We start from the raw sequence: 24,608 nt of genomic DNA on the forward strand, positions 1-24,608 counted from the left end.
TACTCTGTTGTATCAAGTCAGCACTTCCATGTCCCTCCATCTCCAAAGTCTGCAGTGATTTAGGAAGGTAGCTCACCACACTGTTTCCAGGGCAATTAGGAATGGCCAATAAGTCCTGGTTTAGCAAAGCAATTATGGCTGCAAGTGATGGGAAATACAAATCTAAGTTGTTTGTGAACATTTGTCACAGATTGATCATAACATCATCGAGCTTCATGTAGCATTTGTAAGAGACAAGCAAATATCAGATATTAGAATTTTGGATATAAGAGAGACAGACTTTAATGGGATGAGACAGAGACTGTCCACAGTAAACTGGATAGGACAACCAAGGAACATTGGAGGCTGTTCAAAGAAACATTAGATGCTATTCAGAAGCAGTTTGTCACAAAAGAATGGACATCGAAGGAGGTAAGGGACAGCATAAAACTAAAAGAAAGGCTTAATAAAAATGTAGATAAAGTACAGATCCCTCAGAATGGAACAAATACAAAAACCAACAAAGGGCCACAAAGTGATTTATAAGAGCGGCTCAAAAGGATTATGAAAGAAAACTTGAAAGGGGTATAAAGGACAATAAGAAGAAATTTTATAATTAAATAAAGGGAAAGCAGCTGGTGATGAGGACTATTGGCCCACTGAAGGCTGAGACTGGGGATATTGTCAATGACCATGGGGAAATGGCAGACACACTGAACAATTATTATGCTTCAGCACCACAGCAGAAAAGGAGGAGAGCTTGCTGGAAGTCCCAAAGAAATTAACAGAGGATCAAGGACAGGGTCTAAATAAAATTAGCTGAAGTAAATCATCAATAATGAGGAAATGAATGGAATTGAAGAGCGACAAATCCCCAGGATCTGACAGTTTTCATCGACAGGTGTTAAAGGAGGTAGGAGAGCACTTTGCCGATGTCCTCATCATAATCTTTCAGAGTTCCCTGGATTCAGAAGTTGTATCTATGGGTTTGGAAATTTGCTCATGTCATTCTGCTCTTTAAGAAGGCCAATAGAGCAAACCAGGGAATTACAGATCAGTCAGCCTGACATCAATAGCTGGGGAAATTGTTGGAGTCTGTAAATGAGGATAGGGCAACTAATCACCTCATAAATTCCAGTTAATGAGGGGGAGTCAGCATGGATTCACAAAGGGTAGGTCACACCTGTTAAACTTTAATGTTTTGAAGAGGTGATAAAGGTGAAGAACAGAGGTACCTCAATCAATGTTGTTTATATGAATTTCCAGAAGGTTTTTAATAAAATCCCACACAGGAGACTGGTAGCTAAGGTGGAAGCCCGTGTTATTGAGGGAAAATTACTGACATTGATATTGATATGACATGGATCAGCCATGAATATATTCAATGGTGGACCAAGCTCAAAGGGCCAAATGGCCTACTCCTGATTCTATCTTCTACATTTCTATGCGTCTTCTTACAATTATACAGCAAAGTTATTGAGCTCATCATGATTGTGCCAAGAGAGAGATATATAGTTCATTACCTTTGTGTTGAAAGTTACCCTTCCTTTTATGTGGCCTTCTTGCTCTGTATGTTACCTGTATCCCCTAGGGCACTCGCTGTCTGCCCATCTATAACACACAAGGAAAAGTTTCTATATATAATAGGCCCTGCAGGAATGTAAGTTGCTACGTTTTAAATTTGATTTCACGAATGTAATTGTAACTGCTTTAATATCATTAATTTAAATAATGTTTATCAATCAGGACTTTGACCCTTCAGAGTTCAATATTGAAGCCGTTGTGATATTTATTAGATGTTGTGAAGTTTCTGGTTTCATTTGTAAAGTGAAAGCAATTTTTTTCTGTGCACTGACATTTTGATTCATGCAATAGAGTGAGCAACATACCTATTTATTCTGAGCATAACAAACCGACTAACAATTACACAGCAGCTTTCTTCATCTCGGGATGACCTAAATAGTTACTTTAAGTGTAGTCATGATTGTAGTAAGGGGAAGTAACAGGCAGTTTGCACACAATGAGTTCCCACAAGCAGCAATGTGGTAGTGACCAAATAAGCTATTTTGATTAGAGATGTTGATTATGGGTAAAATATTGGTCAGTGCAGTGAGAAGAAGTGCCTGCTGTTTTTCAAAATTTTGCTGAGGAACCTTTAATTTCCACCTGAGAAAGCAGCTTGGGCACTCAGTTTAATATCTCACGTGAGACACAGAACATTCAGTAATGCAGCTTTCCTTCCCTCAGTACTGTTCCGGCAGTGTGAATTCATTCCATAACCTCCTGGTCCAAGGGCAAGTGTGTGACCAGTCAGCCACAACTGACTGCTGTCGATTTGCTAGAAATCATGAAATCAACGCATTATAGCAGTGAGGTACGTGGGAAATTGAAGGATACGTACTTGCGGCAAACACTCTGGGTCAGAAGAGCTGACAGTGCTTACAAATACCTACATCAGCATGAATCACAGTCCTGTTACTGAGGGAAAGAAAACACCATCATAAGTTTAAAGGCCTATGGTCAATATAGTCAAGCACAGAATAATGGTATAGCCACATTGCATTGATTGTCATTCCAGTTAAACTGGTCCAAAAACCCACATTTTTGTCTCTTTGTTCTTGAAACTCTTTAACAAAAAGACTCATAATTCAGCGAATGAGAGAAATGCCAATTTCCACTGGGTCAAAGGCATTCTGGGTCATTCACCCTTGAATGATTGACTTTGAAAAAGATTGTAGAGCTGTAAAAGCCAGTCAACTGCAGTTAAGAATCATAAGGAAACATTCCATACGTCCTATTAAAGTTCTTCTGTACAACTAAACAAAATAAATCATCCAGACTGTGTTACAATTCACAGAACAGACCAGAAGAGGAAATTTTTCACCCCTGGCTAATGAGTATAATTTTCCATAATCCTCTTTCCCACAGTCAACCATTTATTGCCTCGCTATGCAGTGGCATGGAGAGTGATTAGAGTCATAAAGTTACAGAGATGTACAGCATTGGAAACAGACCCTTTGGTCCAACCTGTCCATGCTGACCAGATATCCCAACCCAATTTAATCCCACCCTCCAGCACTTGGCCCATATTCCTCCAAACCCTTCCTATTCATATAGCTATCCAGATGCTTTTTAAAAGCTGTAATTGTACCAGCCTCCACCACTTCCTCTGGCAGCTCATTCCATACACGTACGACCCTCTGTGTGAAAACGTTGCCCCTTAGATCCCTTTTATATCTTTCCCCTCTCACCCTAAACCTATGCCCGCTAGTTCAACCCAGGGAAAATACTTTGTCTATTTATGCTATCCATGCCCCTCATGATTTTGTAAATCTCTATAAGGTCACCCCTCAGCCTCCAACGCTCCATGGAAAACAGCCCTAGCCCATTCAGCCTCTCTCTATAGCTCAAATTCTCCAACCCAGGCAATATCCTTGTAAATCATTTTTGAACCCTTTCAAGTTTCACAACTTCTTTCTTATAGGAAGGAGACCAGAATTGCCCGCAATATTCCAATAGTGGCCTAACCAATGTCCTGTACAACCCGCAACATGGCCTCCCAACTCCAGTACTCAATACTCTGACCAATAAAGGAAAGTATACCAAATGCCTTCTTCACTATCCTATCTACCTGCAACTCCACTTTCAAGGAGCACTCCAAGGTCTCTTTGTCCAGCATCACCCCCGAGGACCTTATCATTAAGTATATAAGTCCTGCTCTGATTTGCTTTCCCAAAATGCAGCATCTCACATTTATCTAAATTAAACTCCATCTGCCACTTCTCAGCCCACTGGCCCATCTGATCAAGATCCCCTTATAATCTGAGGTAACCTTCTTCGCTGTCTACTACACCTCCACTTTTGGTGTCATCTGCAAACTTACTAACTGTACCTCTTATGCTCACATCCAAATCATTTATATAAATGATGAAAAGTAGTGGACCCAGCACTGATCCTTGTGGCACTCCACTGGTCACAGGCCTCCAGTCTGAAAAACAACCTTCCACCACCTTTGAGGCAGTTCTGTATTCAAGTGGCTAGTTCTCCCTGTATTCCATGAGATCTAACCTCACTAACTGTGGGGAACCTTGTTGAATGCCTTACTGAAGTCCATATAGATCACGTCCACTGTTCTGCCCTCATCAGTCCTCTTTGTTACTTCTTCAAAAAACTCAATCAAGTTTGTGAGACATGATTGCCCATGAACAAAGCCCTGTTGACTATCTCATATCAGTCCTTGCCTTACCAAATACGTGTACATCCTGTCCCTCAGAATTCCCTCCAACCGACGTTAGGCTCACTGGTCTATAGTTCCTTGGCTTGTCCCTACTTCCTTTCCTAAACAATGGCACCACGTTTGCCAACCTCCAGTCTACCGGCACCTCACCTGTGACTATCGATGGTACAAATATCTCAGTAAGAGGCCCAGCAATCACTTCTCTAGCTTACCACAGAGTTGATTATCATATTGATCTAATTGTCTTGCTGGACCTTGTAGAAAAATTTCCAGACTTGCTAAATCTAATCGATGTCAAGATCCAGGGATTCATGGTTACTGGGCCTTGGCAAATGTGACCAGTTTAGTTTGAAGTTGTAGTTGATTGTCCCAAGCCATGACAAGAGAATATCAAAACATCTGTCAGGGTCTTGTAGTCAACTGTGGGTCAGATGTCAGGAGAGACACTCCAAAGTGACTTGCCTACTTGAATTCCTTCATTTCAGTATCTCTTGTTTGTCAGGTGTATAGCAGGCACTTTGTAACATTGAGACGATTTCTTGTTCATTGTGGCCCAGGTTGTTCAGTGAACACATATCAACATCCATGCAATAGTGGGGATAAATGCTTAATATTCAGAGGTTTTTTTGTGTGTGTGCTGTTGGTAGCACAGGGACACATTGTCATGTATTGGTTTAGCTACTGGAATGACAATCCAGAAATCATGTATTCAACTGGGGTTTTAAAAAAAGGGCCACCAAAGCTGCTGGATTGTTGTAAACCTGACCTGACCGGTCTACATATGATTTTAGTGTCAACCTATGTGGTTGAACATATCACTACTGCATCAGCCACCATATTCTCAGGGTAACTAGACAGAAAGTACAAAAATGTTCTAGCAAGAACGTATTTAATATATGTGAGTTGGTATTCTTGTGAGTTGTCCTGATGAGTACAAGTCAAAAGGCTTCAGCAAAATCTGTCTTTTTCTAGCAATTTGAGCAAAGTCAAAATACTTGTAGCCATGATGAGGAAGTGCTGGTGTTGGACTAGAGTGGACAAAGTTTAAAAATCACACAACATCAGCTTTATTTGGAAGTACTAGCTTTCAGAGCACTGCTCCTTCATCAGCTAGGATCACAAGAAACAGAATTTACAGCACAAAATCATAGTGTCATGCAACTGATATCTTATAGATAGCAAAAGGAGTTGGCAGATCAGCAGTACTGAACCTGTATAGTTTAACAATCAGTTGTGATCTAATTGAAGTATGCAAAGGCTTGAGGCAATGGCTTATTATTTATTTCTCAAAACAAACTTTTTAATCAGTATGGATTAGATACATTTTTGACCTTGGTCAAAGTAAACTTGTGGTTTTGGTGGTTAGTATCAACAGCATAAGTTTATGTTGCTCAAGCTGATATAGTTTTGTTAATCCTGAAGCAAAGTATCTCCAAGCCTGTACTGCTACATAAAAGAGATGTGATAGGGTGCAGGGCATGAATTTTTCTTAGGTGAACAAGACTGTTAAGTGAAGAAACCTACTTCCTGCATTTCAACAAGAGGAGCATCTTTCTGTGCCTGGGATTTTAGATATCCCTCTTCTGTTTTCTCTACTCCATCCCCCAAAACATAGATTGACTTTTTAGCCTATGTTTTCAGTTTGGAGAAATGTTTTTGTGCATTGTTTTGTGTACATTGTTACTTGTCATAGTCACGTGACCACTTGCCTTTTTGTGTGAGAGCATGAAGGCAGCACTTGGAACTTTGTGTCGGAAGTGTACAGCTGTATTTGGGAACATATACTTTTTGTCTTAAAAAAAAAGCCAGGTCCTATGGGAACCAGCAGAGAATAATTATACAAATTATTTCTCCAACTTTGCACTGTCTGGTGACTCAGAGTGGCTTTGAAATATTCAGTCCCTGCTTCTGTGAAAGTGAAAGGGGATTTGTGATAGAATGGAACTCCTTAGAGTCTCAATGGCAAAACAATGAAAAAACTAGATAATCGAACAGAAAATCCAAACAAGAAAGAGAAGCAATTCTACAATAGGTGCTCGGGAAAGAGTATTACATGTTATATTGCACCTTGATCATTCAGAGAAGCAGAAAAGCCATTCTATAGAAATACCTAATGCATTGAAGCCCTAATATGAGCACTTTACTTCAGTTATTTATTAACGTCAGAGCTCAGGAAGAAAGGGAGAGAAGCTTCAATGAAATACTCCAGTTATGTACAATGAAAGGACTATACTGAGCAAGGTAAAAACACTTGTTAGTGAAAGAAATGTGGCAAATCATCAGTACTAAAACAGTGTTGCTAAACTATCAGCTGTAATCTAATTGAAATATACAGCAGGCTTGAGACAATTAGACTTGAGTGTTTCTGAACAGTGACCAGGAGGTTAATAGAGACGTAGAGTCATACAGCACGGAAACAGACCCTTCCGTCCAACCAGTCCATGCTGTCCATGTTCCCAAACTATTTTCCCCTGACCATGCCATGACCTAACCATTGAGATTAACTGGAACACAGACCAGAAACCAAGTCAAGTAATGCCTTTAAGCAGCTAGGGTATCAGAGAAGCCCTTTAAATCATCCAGAATTATTGTATCTATAGTCAGTAACCAACTTTATGATTATAAAAGTTTAAAAATTACAAAAAATGGGAATAGAATTTCCCATCATCTTAGTGTATTAGTGGTGGTTTGGTGGTGGAGGAAGGTGGAAAGCAAATTGAAAGAAGGTGAATTGCACACAAGTGCAAAGAAAAAAAAAAGATTAATGTGAAGATGACCTCAGGAGAATTGTCAGACGATGATTCTGACAAATAGCTCTGCATCATACAACAGGATGGCATCTGATCTCAACTTATTTTTTTGCCTCTTAAGAATGATGACTGTGGATGGAGAGGATGAAGTGAATGTAAATGTCAGTTAGACACCAATGAGCTACACACAACATCATGAGCTCTGTCAGTGGTTCAAGATGTTGATCTGATATTTAATGCCTCAGTCATTTCCATGGGGCTTGAACTGAGAATTAATTAACAACTACGAGGCCCCTTTAAGTCCTTGGAGTCTTTTAATGGTAGAGTTGAGTTAACAGATTGATTTTGGAAATCTGATTCTTGTTCCAAGAGACCCAATAAAAATGTACATTTTTTAAAAAAGTCCTTGAGAGTTTTGCCTTCCTCCCCTTCACTGATTTCCTACTTTTCAATCCATCTTGGTCCCACCGTTCCATTCTCCCTTCCCCGATTTCTTGGTGATTTTCAAGATGAGAAATGGGGTGTCACAATGGGGAAAGTATGTGGGAGGCACAGTTATCATTGCATTGAGAAAGAAGCGAGGTGATGTACAAGAGAGAGAAGGAAATAGAGGACAACATTGTTAGTTCGATGGGAAGAAGCTTTGAAACATGAGCACCAGAATGGACTGGTTGGGCCGAATAGCCTGTTATCCTGCTACACATCCAAAGTAATTCAACCCCACAGGATATGAATGTTTTCCAAATGACCTCTGCATTCAGTGTGTTGATATAAATTTAAAATGTTAAGGAATTCCTGGCTGGGTTCAGACTTCTCGTCACGTTTCCCTCCCTGCTTCAAACCAACCTCTCTCAACAACTAATTCATGGTTCTATCCTGTACCCAGTTTATATCTGAGTTTTACTGTAGCTTCCTATGAGTTGAAACAGCAACCTCTGACATCTAAGTCTACTTTTTGGAAGTTTGGAGATTTCCTCTAAAACATTTTTGTTTCTCCCAGTGACACTGGATTTAGCTTCAATTAACTTTCACTGGAAAATGAAGCAGGCAGATAAGTGACCTGCTTTTGACCTCTGTCAGCAATGCTATATAACAGACAACTTAAAATGTGGTAAGTGAGAGTGCTTTGAGTGGCTTCCTCCTGAATGCTGTTCAATAGCTTCCTACAATGGCGGGGCTAAAATAAGGAATTTGATGTCCTGTATCGACATTGGTGGCTCACACATTCCCTCCAGTACTTCTGACACTGTTGCTCCCACTCCTAATTTCAACACTCTGATGTCTCCTATCTTTTATTTTTCCCTCCTCATCAGAATTTGTACATGTAATATGGAAAATTTCAATCGAGCAAGTACCTCGCTGAGAAAACTTGGCTGCTGGGAAGTTGTTCTAATGTGGGTGGAATGTATTTGTTTTAATTTCAGAAGCCTCGAATGGCTTTTCCTAAATAAGGAGAGAAAAAAAAAGTCCCTGATGGATGTTTGCAACTGACACTGTTGCTGAGGAGAAACCCCTGCACTTGGCTGATGATAGACAGTGATGATATGTAGCGAGCTTTCCTACACACATGTTCTGGAATCCATAACGAGGGCATTTGATCAGAAGTTTTTAAAAAATGAACTATGCTGACTCTATACTGATCGCCGGTAAGGTTATGTTTACAACATAAAGTCTGCACTGCTAGTTAGCTGGCTTTTAGAAATGGTGCTGGGAAGAGTGGCCTGGATAATTCCAGACTTCTGGGGGAAGGGCTGAATGTGACATTACGTCACAGGACAAAAGAGGGGTGGAATAAAAAGTGGACTCATTTTCACTGGAGTAAAGAAAGTTGAAGGGAAGCAAGAACGTGCTTTATATACTTAAGAATTCGAGTGTTCATTAAAGAAGTTGATTTATATTTCGATTACTGACTGGGACCTGGCAGAATTCCTCAAGAAGCATCCTGTATTTGGCCTTTGCGTCTTGAGTTATATTTCCTGTGAGTCGGACTATATTGTTGGTCTTCACTTTACCTTGGCCCAGGTATACAAAACTTAACCCTTGCTGCAAAGAGTTTTGGTTAAATCTTTTCATTTTGCACTCCCCTGAAGTAGGAATGTAAGAAACAATCTTAAGAAAATGTTGTCAATATAACATTTGGGGGCGGCATGGTGGCCCAGTGGTTAGCACTGCTGCCTCACAGAGCCAGGGACCCAAGTTCAATTCCAGCCTTGGGCGACTGTCTGTGTGGAGTTTGCACGTTCTACCCATGTCTGCATGGGTTTCCTCCGGGTGCTCCGGTTTCCTCCCACAGGCCAAAGATGTGCAGGTTAGGTGAATTGGCCATTCTAAATTGCCCATAGTGTTAAGTGCATTAATCAGATGAAAATGGGTCTGGGTGGGTTACTCCACCCATCCTTCTGGGTGGAGGATCGGTGTGGACTTGTTTGGCCAAAGGGCCTGTTTCCACACTGTAGGGAATCTAGTCAAATCTAACTTGACTCACAGGAACCATCAAACTATTGAAAGGCTTTGTAAATTCTCATCTCGTTGAAGCCAAGACGTAAGATAGAGAGGCATTTTACAACCCGTGTTCAAGTTCCATCTGTGTCTCAGTGAAAACAATTTTAACAGTTAAGTTACCGCCAAACAGACGAAGGCTGAAACCATCTGAACCAAAGGAATGATTTAATATTTTCCTTCATTCCTGTTTGTGGACACTTGCTGTGTGAAAATGAACTGCAGTGATCCCTATAGTTCAGCATTGACTATACCTCAGAAATACTAACTTGGCTGTAAAGCACAATTTAAAAACCTGAGAACATGAGGCACTTTGCAATAACCTGAGGTGCTATATAAATGCAACTCTATCTTTTAAAACTCCGTTTGTATGAAGTATGAATGTGGGAGCGGCAGACTGAAAGCACGCAGGACTCGATGGGATTGAAGTGTGCGCTTGCTGGGTTGGGGTAAAGATGGATCACGTTTGAAACGTGAAACTATGGATGTAGTGAACCTAAAAAGGACATCCCCCAAACTGAGCTGCTCTCGTAATGCTCAAAAATCTGTGTCTGTGATGTCAGAGGCCAGGGAGTATTCATGACAGCTGCTCAGCTCTTTAAAGTCATTCCCTCAAAGATCAATGTCTTGTTTAAACCCCCCCCCCTCCATTGTGTACAGTTTGGTCTCTGTATTTTAAACAGGGATGGTGCAAAAAATGTACTTGCAAGGATAATGCCAGAGCTGAGAGTTCCTATTGATCCAGAAAGACTGAGCAGGTTCAGTTTCTGTTCTCCAGAAAAGAGAAAGCTGAGTTGTGATCTAACAGAGGCCTTAAAATTAGGAAGGCGATTGATTGATTAGGATGATAGAGAATGTGTGTCTCTTGTTGGTTTTTGTAAAACTAGGGAACATTAAATGTAAGAGTCACTCATAATTCCCCTAAAAAATGCTGGATAATGGTCAGAGTTAACATGGACAAAAGAGCTGAATTCCACAGGTGAGGTGAGAGTGACAGCCCTTGACATCAAGGCTGCATTTGACCGAGTATGGCATCAAGGAACCCTGGCAAAACTGGAATCAATGGGTATAGGGGGCAAACACTCCACTGCTTAGAGTCATGGGGCAAGATTAGAGTGGTGCTGGAAAAGCACAGCAGATCAGGCAGCATCCGAGGAGCAGGAAAATCGATGTTTCGGGCAGGAGCCCTTCACCAGAGACCAGACTGTGCACAATGGGGGGGGTTTAAACAAGACATTGATTTTTGAGGAAATGACTTTAAAGAGCTGAGCGAAGATTTGCAGCTGTCATGAATACTCCCTGGCCTCTGACATCACAGACCCAGATTTTCGTGCATTACAAAAGCAGCTCAGTTTGGGGATATCCTTGTTAGACCCACTACGTCTACAGTTTCCTGATGAAGGGCTCCTGCCTGAAACGTTGATTTTCCTGCTCCTTGGATGCTGCCCGACCTCTAATCTTGTCTCTGATCTCCAGCATCTGCAGTCCTCACTTTCGTCTGGTTAGAGTCATACCTGGCACAAAGAAAGATGGTTGTGGTTGTAGAGGGTCAGTCATCTCATGTCCAGAACATCTTTGCAGGAGTCCCTCAGGGTAGTCCTAGGCCCAACAATCTTCAGCTGCTTCATCAACGACCTTCCCTCAGTCATAAGGTCAGAAGTGGAGATGTTTGCTGATGATTGCACAGTGTTCAGCACCGTTTGTGACTCCTCAGATACTGAAGCAGTCCATGTTCAAATGCAACAAGATCCGGACAATATCCAGGCTTGGGCCGACAAGTGACAAGTAACATTCACACCACACAAATGCCAGACAATGACCATCACCACTACCAGACACTGTAACCACTGCCCCTTGACATCCAATGGTATTACCATCACTGAATCCCCACTGTCAACATCCTTGGGGTTACCAATGACCAGACACTCAACTGGACCCACCACGTAAACACAATGGCTACAAAAGCAGGTCAGAGACTAGGGATACTGCAGCGAGTAACTCACCTCCTAAAACCCCAAAGTCTATCCATCATCTACAAGGCACAAGTCAGGAGTGTGATAGAATACTCCCCACTCGCCTAAATGGGTGCAGCTCCAACAACACTCAAGAAGCTTGACACCATTCAGGAAAAAGCAACCTGCTTGATTGACACCACATCTACAAACATTCAATCCCTCCACCACCAGCATTCAGTAGCAGCAGTGTGTACTAACAAGATCCACTGCAGACGTCACCAAAGATCCTTCGACAACACCTTCCAAACCCACGACCACTTTCATCTAGAAGGACAAGGGTAGCAGGTACGTAGGAACACTACCACCTACAAGTTCCCCTCCAAGCCACTCACTGCCCTGACTTGGAAATATACCGTCGTTCCTTTACAGACATCAGGTCAAAATTCTGGAATTGTCTTCCAACCGGCATCGTGGGTGAACCCACAGCAAGTGGACTGCAGCGATTCAAGATGGCAGCTCACCACCACCTTCTTAAGGGCAAATAGGGATGGGCTCTCAATGCTGGCCAGCCAGCAACACCTAAGTCCCACAAATGCATTAAAAAAAGTTGTTAGAACATGATGCAAATAGTGTAAACGCATCTGTGGGAAAGCTATAGTACATGCAGGAGAAAGGACTAGAAGAATATATTGAGACTTTTATGTGAAGTGAGGATGAGAAGATGTTAGAATTCAGTATAATAAGCAGCATAGATTAGAGAGCTAAGAGGCCTATATTCTGTAATAAAATGGGTAACTGCGGATACTGGAAAACTGAAATAAAAGCAGAAGTTGCTGGGAAACGCAGCAGGTCTGGGAGTATATTCGGGGAGAAAACACAGTTAACATTTTTGATTCCAGTAACCCCTCTTCAGAATTGTTCTGATGAAGAGTGAGCAGACTGTAAACATTAACTCTGTTTCTCTCTTCACAAGATACTGCCGGAGCTGCTGAAATTCTCCAGCAATTTCTGTTTCTGTATGGTCTATATTCTGTGCTGTGGTTTCTCTATAATCCATGTAAAGCTTTTATTTAATTTGAACTGTCATCCCTCAGCTGATGGACAGTGTTTTGAAAACCATGAACGCTCACTGAAAACTAAGACAACAATGCACTCCATTTTCCGCACTGTGGGCTATAACTTATAGCAATGAGGAAGGTCACTGGCTCTCAGCACAACCTGGAGTTGCTGCTGCTCAAAATGCAAATGGGTGGAATTGAGAGGATTGGATGGAATGTATAGTTGGAGGTGTTTGAGGTTGATGTGAAACATGCAGGTTTACTGAATTGTTATACAGTGAAAATTTATTCCAAGAACAAAAACTGCTTTCAAGTATGATGGTTTATAAATTTAGGGAAGAGGTTCTTTTCAATTTTGTAATGGGAGAGATTTCACAAAGCACATTAGACTAAATAGGTTGGGTACACTCCTGGGCGATATGAACTCTACAGTGTTTGTGCTATTTGATGGGGTTACCATTCCATACCCCAGACTTTTTATTTTTGTATATGGTGTGTGATGTCAGGACAGTTTTCTATGTCAAAAGCATGATGTAAATGAAACTTGTTGACCTTGAACAAGATGATATAAATGAGAAATACAACCAACTGTTGCAGTGATGATCAGTTCCACGTTTGGCCCATGGTATAGATATGCTGAAAATGTGAGTGTAGAAGATATCATCTTATTTTCTGTAAAAACTGAAACGACTATGGTTGCTATAAATCAGAAGCAAAACTGGAAATTGCTGCAAACCAGACCCATCCACCTACATTATCCCTGTAAACCTGCATTTCCCATGGCTAATCCACCTAAACTGCACATCTTTGGACTGTGGGGGGAAACCGGAGCACCCAGAGGAAACTGACACAGACACAGAGAGAATGTGCAAACTCACACAGACAGTCACCCGAGGGTTGAATCGAACCCAGGTCCCTGCCACTGTGAGGGAGCAGTGCTAATCACTGAGCCACCGGGCCACCCGTTTGTATCCCTGTAAAGGGGGAGTTGAATAAGAAGTTAGTTTTAACCAGTAGAGTTATATGTCCACGATTCATAGTTATAACTAGAACCTATTTATTTATAATAAATAGTCATTCTTGTCATGTTCAGAAATCTGGTCTGTGCTTTCAGTCAGCCTGAAGACAGATAATTGGGGAATTTGTTTTACTTGTATAAGCTAACTTACTTTTATAGGTGGGTCTTGATCCCAGTGCATTCCCCAGTGAGGTATGACAGTGTGTGTATGGGAATGGGCATCCTGCTGTGGGAATGCAGTTTAGAAGCTGGCTTCTGCTATGTATCAAACACACAAACACTTAACATTGCACATTCAGTGGGATTTTCAAATAACTAATCCATCCAGCAGCATCTAGGTTTTAAAATATTCACCTCTATTTGCAAATTAGTCTATGGTCTGTCCCTCCCTATCTCGATAACCTCCTTAAACTTCACAGCCCTGTAAGATATCTGTTCTCCTCTAACTCTGGCCTTCTGTACATTTGCAGTTATAGATATTTTCAGGGATATTATTTCACACTTCTCGAGCAGGTGGAAGTTGAACTTGGACCTCCTGGTTCCAAGGTGGGGACACTGCCACCGAACCACAAGAACCCCATATCCCAGTTATAATTACTCCATCCTGGGTGGCTGTCTGCGTATTTGGTTGACTCTTTACAATCAAATGTAGTCGGCCCAGGCCCGTTGGGCTGAAGCTACCTCGTAATTTTGGATAGATACTTGACCTCCAGGCTCTCCGATCATTTTCAGCTGGAGAATCTATTATTGTAATACCCTCTTGCACCATATTAATAAAGGCTATCCTGATATTCAGTGACTACAATGGAGCTGCATTTTTGCAGTGGTGGTTTTGCGTTACATAAGGAGCCATACCAACCACATGAAGCCAATGTAACTGTGGCGGATGAAAGAAAGTTACACCTCCTTTTGAACTCTGCATCTAAACCCCCAAAATGTTTGGGATCTGCAAGGAATAAATCCGAACCGTCATCGAGAATCCAGTTTTGTATCTTTCTCTATTTAGAACAAAGTCAAGATGTGATACGTTTGACAAAGATTCCCACAGCAGGCCTGAGCTAAATGTTGTGCATCCAAGTATGGATGCATTGTTTTGGTTGGGAGACATTTCAGGAAAGCAACCAGACACCCCTTTGAGAGTCTTTGATGGGAAACCGTTCTATTTTGTTTTTCCCTCACCTGTAATCACACTATTACATAAAGTGGCTAGGTGTTGCACAGATATCCAGTAACTGCTGTGGTCAAACTCGGGATGTCTTAGTTCTCTCTGAGTTCCATGTTGGTTAGTTTACTGATCACAGGACCTCTGTGGATTTATTGTGCATAATAATTCATTTTTATGATTTGCTTTATTACGGATATTTCCAGGAAAAAATACAAGCTCTCAAGTCCAGAAGATAAAATGTGCTTCTCTGCTTGAACTAATGCTTGTTTTAATCAAAGATAAAACTTTGGACCATTTAAGGTAACACAACTAGCTAATGGCATAAAAGGAATAGACAGATGATGAAGGGGTAAGAAGCCATGTAGTAAAGGTAATCATTGAGATTTGGGACAATATTACTGCTCAGAGAGGAATGTTTCTTTCCGTGATTTGGAGGTGCCGGGGTTGGACTGGGGTGTACAAAGTTAAAAATCACACAACACCAGGTCACAGTTCAACAGATTTATTTGGAAGCACTCGCTTTCGGAACGACCTGATGAAGGAGCAAAGCTGCGAAAGCGAGTGCTTCCAAATAAACCTGTTGGACTATAACCTGGTGTCGTGTGATTTTTAACTTTGTTTCTTTCCATGCTCTAATGACGTGACTATCGAGGTGAAAAGAATCTATTTCTGTTTCAACTGAGATTGTCTCTGTAATTTGATCCTGAAGTAGTTAGTTGGTAGCTGGGAGGTGCAGAGAAACTTCGGGTCAAAGCACAGGGACAGTCATCACTGAACTATTCTTCCCTCTGTACATATCTCTCCTGATCTCTACATCTATTGATAGCTGGTTCAGAGTTACACTGGTATAACGATCCACCCTTAATTATAGCAATTCGGTGATATAGTTTTAACAGGGATGGGGGAACAATACTTGTTGGCTCTGTCAGCAGGAAGTATACTCCAAGATTTTTTTTTGAATAATCATAGCTAGAAACAGCCAAACAAATGGACAAAAATAAAGTCTAGCAATACATTTGACAGAAAAACTGATCAGAATTCATTAAGTTTAATCTGTTCCCAGGATATGGTTGTTGCTGGCTGAGTGAAAATCTGTTGCCCATTTTTAATTGAGAAGGAGTGAATCTCCTTCTCAAACTGCTGAAGTTGTTGATGGCTGGGTACACCCACAGTGCAGGTATGGAGGGAAAAGTTCAAGATATTAACCTGGCACCAGTGAAGAAACTATAACATACAGTCGTCCCCCTCGTATCTGTGGGGGATAGGAGCAAAGCCATTCATTTCAATGGGAACTGTACATTCCTGGCAGCCTCCTGGTCCCTGGGTTCCCTGTAACATGTTCAGGATGCAGTGATCTGTGGGTAACTGAAACCGTGGAAAACAATTCCGCGGATACAGGAGTCTCCCTGTAATTCCAAACTGGGGAGCAGACTCGCCAGGGTGAATGGCCTGTTTCTGTTCCTTTTTTTGTTTAATCTTCATTCATGGGATGAGGAAGTCCCTGGCTAGGCCTGCATTTATTGCTCATCTCTTTTTGCCCAGAGGGCAGATAAGATTCAACGACATTGCTGTGGGTCTGGAGTCACATATAGACCAGACCAAGTAAGGATGGCAGATTTCCTTCCCTAAAGGACATTAGTAAACCAGATGAGTTTTTCCTGGCAATTAAAAACAAAGTTTTGGTCATTATTATGCTCTTAATTCCAGATTTTATTAAGGGTTCAAATTCCCCCATCTGCCATGGGATTCGAAACCAGGTCCCCAGAACATTACCTATATTAACACTCCAGCAATCTACCACTGGGCTATTGTCTCCCCACGTTCCTAAGTCAGAATAACATGTAGTGTGGAGGAAAACAAGCCATTCTTGTAGTGATCTTAGTTGCTAATCTCACTGAACAGTTTGCTGCTAACATTCCTGATGAAGGGCTTATGCCTGAAACGTCGACCCTCCTGCTCCTTGGATGCTGCCTGACCTGCTGTGCTTTTCCAGCGTCACACTTTTTGCTGACATGAAGTTCAATGACTGATCTCTGCTGAGCTCAAACTGGGGACTACTGTGATATTAAGAATCAGCTTATGATTCATTTTCAGTGATTTGCCCAGTCCTCGCCTGAAGTGCATTGGTGTAGATGTCAAGGACCATTCCGATGCAGTGCTGTAGGTGCTGCTGCCAAAGCTAGCATTTACCATCTATTCCTGCTACAATGGAAGACGGTCATTCTGTTGATGTAACTCAGTCAATACAGGAATCGAGAGAGACCTGGGGAGAGGAATATTTCAGTGATGACTCTGGTTTGGAGCCACACTCATTGACTAATGTCACATGTCTACAATGACCACTTGAGTGGGATTCCAGAACATTACTGTCACTTTTGCAACTGTACCCCAGGACAAATCAACATCCACAAGATGAGGAAATAAATAAATAGAAGAACTGAATTTCTTATGAGGATAATGACATAGAGAATTCACAGTCAGTTTGGATAAACCTCTGGCCTGGAGCATTTTGTTTTGGGGAGGGGAGAATTGGGAGCTGAAATGGAGAGTTGATGACATTATTGGTCTTGGTGGTGAAAGTTGATGGATTTTTTTTATGTGGTTTTGTTCTTAAATATTCCTTCTGTTGTTAGCCTTGAGATATTAACCCAGTGCAGAAGGAAGAAAGCAATGTAGAGTCAGAGAGTTATAGAGCACAGAAACAGAACCTTCGGTCCAACTCGTTTGTACTGACCAGACATCCCAATCTGACCTAGTTCCATTTGCTAACACTTGGCCCATATCCCTCTAAACTCTTCATTTTCATATACCCATCCAGATGCCTTTTAAATGTTGTAATTGTATCAGCCTCCATTGCTACCTCTGGCAACTCATTCCAGACGCGCACCACCCTCTGTGTGAGAAATGTTATTCCTCCGGTCCCTTTTAAATTTTCTCCTCTCCCCTTAAACATTGGCCCCCTAGTTTTCGATTCCCCCACTCTAGGGGGAAAAAAAACTTTGGCTATTCATTCTATCCATGCCCTCATGATTTTTATAAACCTCTAGAAGATCACCCCTCAGCCTCTGACATCTGGCATGGCTAAATCATAGCATTGTCCCAGTTTCTGGAAAATGGCACAGATTCTGTGGAATACTTTCCAGAACTGGAACAAAAAGGACAAGTGCTCTGGTTTCCTCCCACAGTCCAAAGATTTGTAGGTTAGATGGATTGACCATGTTTACTTGCCCATAGCGTCCAGGGATGTGTAGGTTAGGTGGGTTATTCATAGGGCAACACTGTGACTTAGTATGGAGGTGAGAGTGTGCAAACTCCACACATATTCTCCCTGTGTCTGCATAGGTTACTTTCAGGTGCTCCAGTTTCCTTCCACAATCCAAAGATGTGAATGTTAGGTGAATTAGCCATGCTAAATTGCCCATAGTGTCCAGGGATGTGTAGACTAGATGGGTTAGCCATGGGAAATGCTGGGTTATGGGAATAGGTAAGGAGTTGGGTTTGGGTGGGATGCTCCTCAGACGGTTGGTGTGAACTCGAGGGGCTGAATGGCCTGCTTCCACATTGTAGGGATTCTATGATCACCATATTCAGCACCAGTCTTACCTCTGAACTGGAAGATTTTAGATTCAAGCCTTCTCCAGAGTTTTGATCACATTATCCAGGATAACTTTCCCAGTGTCTTAGTGAAAGGGTGCTATGCAAATGAGGTATTAAACCCTAATCCATCTGCTCTCGTGTGGCCCTACTTTGAAGAGAAGGGGAATTCACCCTGGTGTCTTGCTATTAATCCCACAACCCATATCACTAAAGCAAAGTTTATGTGGTTAATATTCCATTCATGTTGATGGGAGCTTGCTACATGCACAAATTGACAGCTGTATTTCCAACATTACAACAGTTCAAAAGCACTTTATTAGTTTGAAAGAGTTTTGAGACATCTTGAGGTCACAGAAGACACTCAGAAGTTCAAGTTTGCTCTTTCAGGTTTGTACTGAGGCCAAGTCAGAAGTAGAGCATTATTCTGGAAAACAGAATTTTGTTTTTTACACCACTATTCTAGTTGTTACTGGAATGATAATTACTCAACTTAATTAACTGTAAGTGAACCATAAATGTAAGTCAAACAGGAGCAACTGATTTGGTCACAAGAAGTGAAAAACAGCCTTTGGCAACAATTAGAACATTCAGATTAAGGTGGAAGCAAATCTCAAAGATAGATTTGAATCCTAGAAAACAATGTCAACATAACAGGTACAAGGAATAGGAAGCAAAGAACAAAAAACATTTAAGAAATGAGTGAAAAAAGGGCTGAATTATCATAAGTATTGTAGAGCTTTGGGAATGTGGAGGATTCCAAAGCTATAATTGAAGAAAATACAATAAGAGCCAGCGAGGGCGGGATCAGAGCAGGGACAGGATGACACATCCTTTGTACCTGGAATTGTGATTTGGAATTGATGGGGGAAGAACCATGGTTTTCTGCTGTTCTTTGCTGAATCGCCATTGGATATGTGTAGACTATCGTTGAGGTCAGGGAAGACCAATGCTGAATATTGGTACAAATGGATAGCCTGCTCACTCTAGCTATCAAGACCTAACACACAAACAGCAGCAGGGCAATGCATTGGAAGGTTTCCCATTGTCTAGAGGAACAGTGTCACTGTGTGTAAAGAAGTCAGTACTTCTGGAGAGGAGAGGGGAAGCGAATCAACACAGTGCACACCATCCTACAACTTGATAATGTTACTCTAGAACTGGCAATATTCAGGACAAAGCAACGGACTTCATCAAAACTTCATCCTCATCTTCATCATTTAATACCTGTAGCACCAAAACATGTTGGCAGTAGAAGATGCAATATACAGGATGTACTGCAAGAACTCACCAAGGTTTTTCACCTTCTCAGCATCTGCCAGATGTGCAACCTCCACCACCCAGAGGGATGATTGGATGCAGATACATGGGAACACCACCACACGCAAGTTCTCCTCCAAGCTATTCACCATCCTAACCTGGAAATATAACACTGTTCCTTCAGTGTGTCACTGGGTTAAAATCCTGGAGCTCCCTTGCTAACAGCATCATGGGGATACCTACATCATATGGACTGCAACCATTCAAGATGGTCACACACCAGCAGCTTCTCCAGGGCAATTAGACATGGGTAACAAACACAGGCATAGCCAGTGATCCCCACATCCCATGAAAGACAGGTGGCTGAGAAAGCATACTCAGGAGCATTGTTGGAGGTTAGATGAAAAGCAGAAGATGTTCTAGTTGGAACTGTCCCATGTACAATTCATGGTAGAGGTCTTGAGTCAGTCCTCCTGATTATTTACTCTGGACATGGGCGTGGCTGGCAAGGTAATCATTTGTTTCCCATCCCTAATTGCGTTTCAACTGAGGAGCTTGCTTAGCCATTTCAAAGGGCAGTTAAGAGTCAATCACATTAGTGTGGGCCTGGAATCACATGTAGGCTAGACCTTGTAAGTACAGCAAATTTCCTTCCCTGAAGGGCATTAGTAAACCAAGTGGGTTTTTATGACAATCGACAATGATGCAAAATGTTCTTGTATGTTCTGCCAGCTGTTAACCTTTTATATTAATCCAGTGGAGAAGGAGAAAAGCAGAACTGGTCGCAGATATAGCATACAGTTGGCCCAGTTTCTAGAAAAGGGCACAGCGTCTGTTGAATTCTTTCCAGTGCTGCAGCATAAAGACGATATTCATTGTCATGATGGTAATACTCTGGCCTCTGAACCAGAACATCGTAGCTTCAAGCCAATATTCTGGTGCCCCAGGACTGTACACTCAGTGTGCAAAGTAACTCCACACGAAGATGAACCACGATGGACTGAGAGAATAGGAAGCATTGGAGCAAGCAGGAGGAGACTGAATCATCCATTCAGATGATAGTTGGGAAAGAAAGGAACAGACAGAGGATGAAGGGGTAAGAAGCCGTGAAGTGAAGGTAATCATTGAGATTTGGGACAATATTTCTGCTCAGAGGGGAATGTTTCTTTCCATGCTCTGATGACATGACTATCGAGGTGGAAAGAATCTGTTTCTCTTTCAACTGAGATTGTCTCTGTAATTTGATTCTGAAGTAGTTAGTTGGTAGCTGGGAGGTGCAGAGAAATTTCGGGTCAAAGCACAGGGACAGTCATCACTGAACTATTCTTCCCTTTCTTTCCATATCTCTCTCAATCTCCACGTCTATTGATAGCTGGTTCAGAGTTACACTAGCATAAGGATCCACCCATAATTACAGCAATTTGGTGATATAGTTTTATATAATCGTAAAACAAAACACAGTTGCCACAGCTTTTAATTACAGATTTTTTAAAAAAGTTTGAATTTTATTCTCTGCCATTGTAGGATTTGAGTCCACATGCCTAGAGCATTAGGCTGGCGTGCTGGATTACTAGTGCATTGCCATCCCAGAATCTGAGTGACTGGGCTCAAATTGCACCATTTGCCATGATGGGGATTTGAACCCATGTTTCCAGAGCATTACCTTCAGCCTCTGGATTACTTGTCCTGCAGCTGTACCAGAGGTGACAAGAGCAAAGAAAAAGCAGCAAGCGGTAAGGGTGTGGGAGTCACTGCCTGAGTATGTGTGTGTCGGAGGTAGCTTTAATTACAGTTTTCAATAGGGATTTGGACCATTATCTAAATAGGGTGAGGCGATAGTGTAGAGGTATTATTGCCAGATTACTCTTTCAAAGTCTCATGTAACAGACTTGGGTTCAAATCACAGCATGTTGGATGGTGGCAATCGCAATTCAATTGAGGAAGCAACGGTGAAGTGAGAAAATAACCTAAACTAGATTGGCAGGTGGGTGGGATCCTCCACAGCAGGGAGGCAGGTGTGAGGCAGGAAGAAGATACAGTAATCAGAAATAGTAAATCAAAGAGGCAGGTCAGGCTGGAACACAACAGGGAGCAAGGAATGCCTGTTGGATTAAATTGCATCTACTTCAATGCAAGAGAACTGACAGGTAAGGCCGATGAGCTCAGGACATGGATAGGTACGTTGGACTGGGATATTATAGTCATAACAGAAACATGGCTCAAGGAGGGATAGGACTGGCAACTTAATGTGTCAGGATACAAGTGCTTTAGGTAGAGGAAGGGGAGTTGCATTTTTGATTAAGGCGAGTATCACAGCAATACTCTGAGATGGAAGGACCATCCAGTGAGGCTTTGTGGTGGAGCTAAGAAATAAGAAGAGGGTGACGACATTATTGAGTTGTGCTATAGATGCCCAAATAGTCAATGGAAATTAGAGGAACAATTATGTAGGGAGACTGGGGAGGCTTGCAGGAGCAATAGGGTTGTCACAGTAGGGGAGTTTAATTTTCCTAACATAGACTGGGACTGCCAGAGCGTTAAAGGCTTAGATGAGGTGGAATTTGTTAAGTGCGTTCAGGAAAGTTTTCCCAAGCAGTATATAGAGGGTCCTACTTGGGAAGGTAAAACTTGATCTACTCCTGGGAAATAGGACAGAACAGGTGATGGAGGTGACAATAGGGAGCACTTTGGGACCAGTGACCATAGTTCTATTAATTTTAAGATAGTTATGGAGAGGGACAAAACTGGTTCAAGTTCTAAATTGGGGCAAAGCAAATTTTGATGGAATAAAACAGGAGCTCGCAGGGGCTGATTGGAGTAGTTTGTAGCCAAAGGGGCCTCTGGTAAGTGGGAGGCCTTTAAAAGTTAGATAGCTAGAGTTCAAGGTCTATCTGTTCCTGTGAGGGTGAAGGGCAAGGTTGGCAGGAATAGGGAACGCTGGGTAAAGAGAGATATTGAGGCTTTGACCAGAAAAGGAGGAGGCATGGCTCAAGTACAGGCAGCTGGGATCAAGGGAGTTTATTGAAATATATAGAAGATGCAGGAGTTTATTGAAAAAGGAAATCCGGAGGGAGAAAAGGGAACGTGAAATAGTTTTGGCTGAGGAGATTAGGGTGAATCCAAAGAGGTTATATAAGTATATTGAAGGAAGAAGAATAACTAGAGACAGAATAGGGCCCGTCAAGGACCAAATTGGACATGTATCTGTGGAACCGCAGAAGATAGGCAAAATCTTAAATGAATATTATTCCTCTGTGTTTACCATGGAGAAAGACATAAAGACTTGGGAACTTGGGGAAGTTAGTGGTGATATCTTGGGGACAGTCCATACATATCACAGTAGAGGGGGTGTTGGATGTATTAGAATGTATAAAGGTGGATAAATCTCCTGGTCCTGACCAGATATATCAAAGAACACTGCAAGAGACTAGAGAAGAAATTGCCTGGGCCCTCACTGATATTTTTTCATCATCGTTAGCCATGGATGAGGTTCCAGAAGACTGGAGGGTCGCGAACATTGTCCCATTATACAAGAAGGGCTGCAAAGATAAACCTGGAAACTATAGACCAGTAAGCTTAACATCTGTGGTTGGAAAGTTACTTGAGAATATTCTGAGTGGTAAGATATACATGCATTTGGAAAGACAGGGTTTGATTAGGAGTAGTCAGCATGACTTTGTGAGTGGGAAATCATGCCTCACAAATTTGTTAGAGCACTTTAATGAAGTGACCAGGAAGGTTGACAAGAGCAGGGCAGTATACATAGTCTATATGGATTTCAGTAAGGCCTTTGATATGGTAGGCTGCTCTGGAAGGTTAGATTTCATGGAATCCAGGGGGAGCTGGCAAATTGGATACACAATTGGCTTGATGTTAGGAAGCAAAGGGTGATAGTGGCAGGATGCTTGTCAGAATGGAGGCCTGTGTTTAGCGGAGTGCCTCAGGTGTTGTTGCTGGGCCCATTGCTGTTTGTTATCTATATCAGTGATTTGGATGAGAATGTATAAGGCATGATTAATAAGTTTGCAGATGACACTAAAATAGGCTGTATCATGCACAGTGAGGAACGTCATCAGAAATTGCAGCAGGACCTTGATCAGCCTGGGAAGTGGGCCAAGAATTGGCAAATGGAGCTTAATACAGATAAGTGTGAGGTGTTGGATTTTGGAAAGTCAAATCAAGGTAGGAGTTTCATGGTGAATGGTAGGGCCTTAAGTAGTGTAGTGGAACAGAGAGAGACCTTGGGAGTTTAGGTGCACGGAACTCTGAAAGTAGAGTCGCAGGTAGACAGGGCAGTGAAGAAGACTTTTGGCACACTGGCCATCATCAGTCAATACTTCGAGTATAGAAGTTGGGAAATTATGTTGCAGTTTACAGGATTTTGGTGAGGCCTCACTTGGAGTATAGTTTTCAGTTTTGGTCACCTTGCTGTAGGAAGGATGTTATTAAACTGGAAAGAGTGCAGAAGAAATTTACAAGGATGTTGCCTGGACTCAATGCCTGAATTAGAGGGAGAGGTTAGACCAGCTAGGACCTCTTTCTTTAGAGCAGAGGAAACCAAGTGGGGATCTTATAGAAGTGTATAAGATCATGGACAGGGTGAATGCACTCAGTCTTTTTCCCAGAGTTGGAGAACTCAGGACTCAAGGGCATCAGTTTAAGGTTTAGGAAAAGAATAAAAGGGAACTTGAAAGGCAACTATTTTGCACAGAGGATGGTACACATATAGAATGAGCTTCCAACAGAAGTGGTTGAGGCAGGTACATTAACAACATTTAAAAGGCATTTGGGCAAACACATGCTCAGGAAAGGACTATAAGTATATGGGCTGTGAGGGAAATGGGGTTAGCATGGATGGACATTTTGATCAGCATGGACCAGGCTGGGGGACAAAAGGCCTGTTGTCAGACACTATGACTCACCTACTCATTCATCAAATAACACCAGTTATAGTCCAACAGGTTTAATTGGAAGCACACTAGCTTTTGGAGCGATGCTCCTTCATCAGGTAATAGTGAGGGCTCGATTCGTAACACAGAATTTGTAGCAAAAATTTACAGTGTGATGTCACTGAAATTATACATTGAAAAATT

At 41.9% G+C, this 24,608-nt stretch overlaps 1 protein-coding gene across 6 annotated transcripts in view; it reads left to right on the forward strand.

The window, feature by feature from the left end:
* Positions 1-24,608, forward strand: part of LOC122539820 (gap junction delta-3 protein-like) — a 49,989-nt gene that overhangs the window by 13,881 nt on the left and 11,500 nt on the right. The window contains exon 1 of one of the 6 annotated variants that reach the window (XM_043674894.1): positions 808-892. The exons of 3 other annotated variants lie outside the window; for them this stretch is intronic. The gene's annotated coding sequence lies outside the window, so the exon portion shown is untranslated. Of the gene's footprint in view, positions 1-807; positions 893-8,589; positions 8,613-21,139; positions 21,249-24,608 lie in introns of those variants that run through there. 2 more of the 6 variants (XM_043674890.1, XM_043674893.1) reach the window with 2 other exon arrangements.

This window comes from Chiloscyllium plagiosum, chromosome 33 (assembly GCF_004010195.1).
Source record: "Chiloscyllium plagiosum isolate BGI_BamShark_2017 chromosome 33, ASM401019v2, whole genome shotgun sequence".
NCBI lineage: Eukaryota > Metazoa > Chordata > Chondrichthyes > Orectolobiformes > Hemiscylliidae > Chiloscyllium > Chiloscyllium plagiosum.